The 6530-nt window shown below is 39.0% G+C and overlaps 2 pseudogenes; both read right to left on the bottom strand.

Moving 5' to 3' along the window:
- Positions 1-1152: 1152 nt before the first annotated feature.
- Positions 1153-2177, bottom strand: LOC147895611 (uncharacterized; annotated as a pseudogene).
- Positions 2178-3143: 966 nt separating this feature from the next.
- Positions 3144-4796, bottom strand: LOC147895610 (uncharacterized; annotated as a pseudogene).
- Between the last annotated feature and the right edge of the window lie 1734 nt (positions 4797-6530).

Raw genomic sequence — 6530 nt, 5'->3', positions numbered from 1 at the left:
TATCATTTCTTGCATCTGCATCTTCTATTATTGGTCCATTTCATACCAATAACTCATTTCATCAAAAACTACATCTTTGCTTACTTGTATCCTACTAGTGGAAGGGTTATAACAACAGTACCCTTTTTGCTGCAGAGAATACCTGATGAAGATGCATTTTTCTGCCTTTGGATCTAGCTTAGTTCTCCTCTCAATAGAAACATGAACATAAGCTATGCAACCAAATACTTTCAAGTGTGAAATATTACGCATATACTTTTTTTCAGACATCATGCCATGGACAACTGCAGTGGGTCTAGCTGTTGAAATCGAAGAGGGACTTTCTATTGTAGTTTTGGCACCAGGTCTAGAATCGGAGAATGATGATCAAGGAGGACCAATTTGGGTGGCAAAAGCTGTTGTATTTGTCATGTACCTTCATGGTGATTTCACAAGGTGGCACATGTAGTGGACATGTAGTAGTGGAGTGTTGCCACTTCGATCCTTATTGGTGGATCTATGTGATATGCATTACCTTGACATATGAGGGTGATGTTGAAGTGGTCATTGTGGGGTTCTTGGCTATGCTGATAGTGCTAGTTATGCTCTATGCCTTGGATCAATTAGCCATGGATGCAGTGGTTTCATGATTGTTTTATGATTCTTTTTATGATGCCTATGTCAACAAATTAGTGCCTATGTTGGTAGCATATGTGTTTATGGTTTATTCCATGAGGTTATTATGGTTGTACACTATAAGACAATGCTACCATACATGCGTTGCATACACGCGATAAGTTACGGGTGCGTGTATGGTTGCACATGTATATGATAGTATCAAGCATGTGTATATGTGCATCTAATTTTGCATGTATATCTACTTTTAAAAATGCGTATATCAAAGCGTGTATATATGCATAAACCCTGTGTTATAGATGTAAATATACATGTGTTATTACATGCAATAGCAGAGAAAATCATTTCTTTAAAAAAAATCCCATACCTTTTATTAAAAAAAACATCTCATAGTGCATTATAGTATATATCATTACACAATCGCACTAAATACATTTACAACAATTTATATTCAAAAACAAATCATGAAATGATAATTAAAAGACAACATATACAAGAGAATTGTCATCAATTTAGAATGATACAATGATGGATTGGTTAGGATTCGATCTCATCTTCAATGAGATCCATCCTTGCCAAACGATCAACATCAATATCCATTTAATCAATTTGTAAGTCTATGATTAAATTTATTCCACTATCGATATTCTATCCATTGATAATGGTACCGATGCCCCAATCATCCTCATTAACATCACCATCATCATCAATGGTAGGGTCATCCTTATGATCATGAAAAATGGCACGCTCATCCTCATTATCATGAAGATCTCTTATTTCTTGATCATCGATCACAACATCTTCATTGGCATGTTCGACATTATCTTCATTGCGGCCTGCTACATCCTCCATGTGCTCCATATCAGTGAATGTATTGTACATCACTTTGGAACGTGGTGCAATAGGGATGATGTACCACCATTTAGTATCATGCATCATTGGCTGATAAATAACCTACTCAAATATACATATTGCAATTAATTAGCATATCAAAAGTCAAGGGGTACATCAACTTAGATACATATGTACATAAAACGCATTGAATAAAAAATATTGCATACCTGCTCACATTGTTGTGGCAATATGAGCCTATCTTTCTTTGTTTACCAAAACTTTGTAGAGTCAATAGTGACATAGCCATTTTCATGGCATTTTATCGTTGCGTTAGGTCCTTTTTCCACCACATTCATTTGCCAGTTTACATCCAAAACATACACAAAGAAGTGACGAAAGTCAAGTTTAAATATGTCTTGGATTGTGCCACAATAATCATCCACTTTTCCATTGGCTCCCTCAAAGCTAGTAATGAAAACGCAATCTTGTGTATTCCACTTACCATCAATTCTTTGTGTTCGAAAATGCTTTCCTTCACACCATATAGCATTGAACATAGTACACTATACCAAAATAGAAGCAATATTTGTGTAAGCAATGTGAATAAACATTAAAAGCAAATCACTTACAACTAATGTAAAATGGTAGTTCCATGTACCTTAATCCTTGTGCATACTCCGATTCTTCTGCTGTGATATGTAGCCCTCATCTCTCTCTGCTCTCTCCATTTCTTCATGCAACCAATCAACATGGATATCATTCGAAAGTATTGCTAGATTCTTAGGGTACACCTTACGAGAGCCATGTTGCCTCCAAAAGAGAGCTCTTTTTGCTTGCTTTCTTGTCTTTGCATCCTCATATCTAGTAGCCAATCTGCTCGTCACATCACTATTAAGGATGCAAGTGAAATTAAGATCATCAATCAATACTTTGTTAATTACTTTACTCTGTCCTTTTCCTTGAGGCATAATAGAGGTCATCCTCAAGTCCTGTTCATTGCTCCATAGTCGTAGTAAAGAGTTGTCCACTTGACCAAGGAATTCTAAAATATATACAAGAGATTCTTGTATCAACCAACCCTCGGCCATGCTTCCTTCAGGCCTTGCACTTTGTCTCACAAAGTCTTCTAAGGTCTTCATGAAGTGCTCTAGAAAGAACATCCAACGTGCATGCACAGTGCCGCATAAAGCAATTTTGTCCACCAAATGCACAATGAGATGTAGCTAGCTTGTGAAAATGGTTCGCGGAAAAGTTTTCTCTACCAAACAAATCACCTCCACTGCCATAATGCGTGCATCATCCAACATGGCTGGATCAATTGCCTTGGAGCTAACATATCTGGAAAACAAATGAATAGTATGTTATACCTCATGCACATTCATTTTGAAAAACTATCAAATCAAAGTGCAAGGTATAATAAAGGGCGATTTGACATGGGTTTTACATACCTCACAAGATCGCCCATCTTATAAATACATTTTTTCAAACTCTTGTTTGCACAATGGTCGATGCTAGTAGGTAGTATGAATTGCACACATAAGAGCACATGTATATATGGTTGATGGCATTACAAAGTTTAATTTCAATGTACAAGAATTGGAAAACACTTTCTTGGAGCATCTTGTGCCAATCGTGGGACTTCAACCCGTATAGTTGCTCAACACTTCTTTTCTTAGTGGTTGTGAAGGCTCCCTTCAATTATCAAATACAGTCTTACATAAACCGTCGGCATACTCATGTACTAATGAAAGGCCACAAACAGGACATGCATGTTTACCCAATGTTTTCAAACCTATTAAAATATAAATAAAAGTTAGAATAATAAATCCGATAGTTATAATTAATATAACCAATAGTATTAGAGTAGAGAGCTGATTTGAATTCTTACCAGAACAATCGTTGTATCCTCAAAAGTCATGCATTGTCCACATCAACACTGCTTTCAAGTCAAAGTGTCGAGAGGAGGGAGGCCTACTAATGTCCACCACTGTAACACCTCTCCATAGTTCCTCCAACTCATCAATCAGCAATTCGAGGTAAACGTCCATATGCTTTAGTTTATGTTTCTCTGAAATTAGAAGGGATAACATAAGATGTCCCTTCTTGATCACCATTGATGGTGGAAGGTTGTAATTCACCAATACAACTGGCCACACACTATATGCGGTACTTTTGAAACCAAATGGATTCACTCCATCCATACCTAGGCCAAGTCTCAAGTTTCTGGGCTCTGTTTTAAAGCTGGGCCACTCATTTTCAATATGCTTCCAAGCAAGAGTGTCTAAGGGAATCCTCCACATGCCATCATTCGATCGATATCATGAATGCCATGACATGAGCTCAGCTATGGATTTGCACTTGAACATGTGTTTTATGCGAGGAATTATAGGAAAGTGTCGCAAGACTTTACGAGGTACATCAAAACTCTTCACATTTGTTCTATACCTTGCTTTGCCACAAGTGGGACAATGTTGAGCCTCCTTATGCATCCCACAAAAGAGAATGCAATCATTGACTCATGCATGTATGTGATCATAATCCAATCCTCCAAGAGATGCCGCATAGCGCCTCGCTATGTCTCTTGAGGTGGGTAGTCTATTCCCTTTGGAAGCATGTTTGATAAGAGCCTGCATTCCATATCATCAATTAACAATTAAAACATATTGAGATTTATTAATTGTGAAACCCTTAACCACTAATTCAAATTAGAATGCTTGGTTCAATAATGCATCAAGACTTGCATTGCTCCATCTATAAATTGTCTATAGATTTAGTAGTTCAAGTGAAGCATGTAAAATAGAGAATGTGCACCCTTCAAATACCGGTGTCGACGAAGCCTTGTAAAGATGCTCTTGTTCCATATCATCCTTGTCCATACCTTTGGGATCATCCCTAAAAAGATTTTGCATCATATCATCGAACGCTTCCTCTTCCACAACTTCATGGGTGTAGGGCTATTGTCTTCCCTTTCCCACTCATCTCTGACAATAGATCCCAAAGCTCTAGCATCATCTTGTCGATGCTTCGATGCTCATGTCGAGCGTAAGGCACCATGTTATTGTGTGGTACTGCATCCTACTCCAATTAGAGTATATATATTACAACTCCATTAATTTGGACACCATGAGTCATTTGGATACTATCAATTTACATCTACTCACCTCTAAACCTATTTGATTCCATTCTCCATACATGAGGATGTGATTCAAGGTAATTCGACGGGCTCACACAATGCATCCTTGACATCGATTACACATATACTTGATCCTTTGTGCAAACCACACATCACGATTATGGTGACGCATTGTCTCATATTCACCAGAACTGCTTGAAGAGGTTGGTGACATCTTGTGTACAAATCAATAAACATAAAATCATGATCAATTTTTTAATTAAAGTACAAAAAGTCTCTGTATTGCGTGTATGGATGCGTTTAGACTGTGTGAAATTGCATGTACCAGCATAGCTACACTGTGTGAAATCGTGTGTATGAATGCAGCTATGCTACGTGAAAATGCATGTATACACGTAGTTATCCTACTCGTACACTTGCAAAATTTCAAGATAGGTGACCAATGCAAGATTGAAAAATGAATATGCAAGTGCATTTTACAACCAACTACATGTAGAGATAAGTAATATTCATGGGTAGAGATACAAAAATTATACGGGATTTATAGCACAAAAGTGTATCCATTGAAACAAAGTACCCAATACAAAAGAGTATCCACTACACAAGAATATACATTACAAGAGTGTATCCATTACACAAAAGTATCTAATACAAAAGAGTATCCATAACACAAGAGATACACTAGATTTTGTCTTGCTTGTGTTTCATGATGCTAGCTACTATTGCCTTAGATATTACTAGTAAGTGCTTCAAAACTTCCATCTTTACCGAGCACTTTTGCAGTAGTTGTCAATGCCATCCCATGTATATTGCACCAAAATCATTGAGAGCAGCTGCACGGTGCACCAAAATGACCTTGTATGCATTCCAATTAATACTGGAATGCGCTATAACCCACCCATGAAAGGGCCTTGCATTTCAATAGCTCTGATTGCCCTCTAGGAGAAAACTTGCTATGAAATACAACTATCAGGACAAGTGCTTGGCCAAGATAGTGTGCTAGTGCTACATCATGACCAAACATAGTTCGTGTTTGGCCTCTCCAAGTGGAGAACTCATCCACTTCCACCACTTCCTACAACAATGTAACAACATACAATTAGCAAACCAATACAAATGGTGGAAGCTAGAAGTTTCTACAAGAATGATTCAAATTTACTCACCATATTAGCTTGGTCGCAATCCATAGGTTGCTCTTAGGCGATGTTGATGGAACCTTGGAATCTGTCATGGGGTTTAGTTGATGGAGGAGGGGGGGTGGGGATTGCATCCAGCAACACATCATAGATAGTTGTGTCTACTGATTTCATGGTTGCCAATGTGGTAGTGAGGTATTTCTCTAGGGATTGCTCTGAACAACCCAACATACCATTAGGGGAGAAGTGAGGTCTCAAAAGGGCCTTGTAAGGAAATGGATTAGTGGGCTAATGCAAAGCCCATGGTGGGCTCCAAAAGGGGCCTAACCCCCTAACCCAAGCCCACAATTCAGTCCACATGGGTGCCCACCACCTTTCACTTTTCAGCCCATCAAAGGAGGGGGCCACTATTTCAAAATTTGAAATTTGAATCTCCCTCCTTCTCCCCTCCCTCCATCCACATGCTTCTCCTCCCCCACTTTCACCCTTTCTGCTATTGCTCCTCCTCCTCCTCCTCCTCCTCTTATTGGATGCCCACCCCCTTGTCGTCCTCCTCTTGGACACCCACTCCTCCTCCTCCCCAGTCCCTCCCCTCCTCATAAATTCCTTCTCCTTCTTCTCCTCCACCTCCATGCGTACTCCTCCTACCTCCCTTCTCTATTCCTGTGCCTGCTCCTCCTCCTCCCACTCTACCTGCATTCTACCACTTTTCCCTCCTCCTTCCTATTGCTGGGAGCTTATCCTCCTTCCTAGATCTTCATCAAGGCATTAGCATTTTCCGTTGCCCTCATTAGTTCTCTCATTTGCATAGA

This window comes from Dipteris shenzhenensis, chromosome 13, assembly GCF_047967505.1.
Source record: "Dipteris shenzhenensis isolate YYH24624 ecotype China chromosome 13, Dip_SZ_1.0, whole genome shotgun sequence".
NCBI classification, from domain to species: Eukaryota; Viridiplantae; Streptophyta; class Polypodiopsida; order Gleicheniales; family Dipteridaceae; genus Dipteris; species Dipteris shenzhenensis.
The sequence above is the reverse complement of the archived record's forward strand: the minus strand, read 5'-3'. Positions and strand labels throughout refer to the sequence as shown.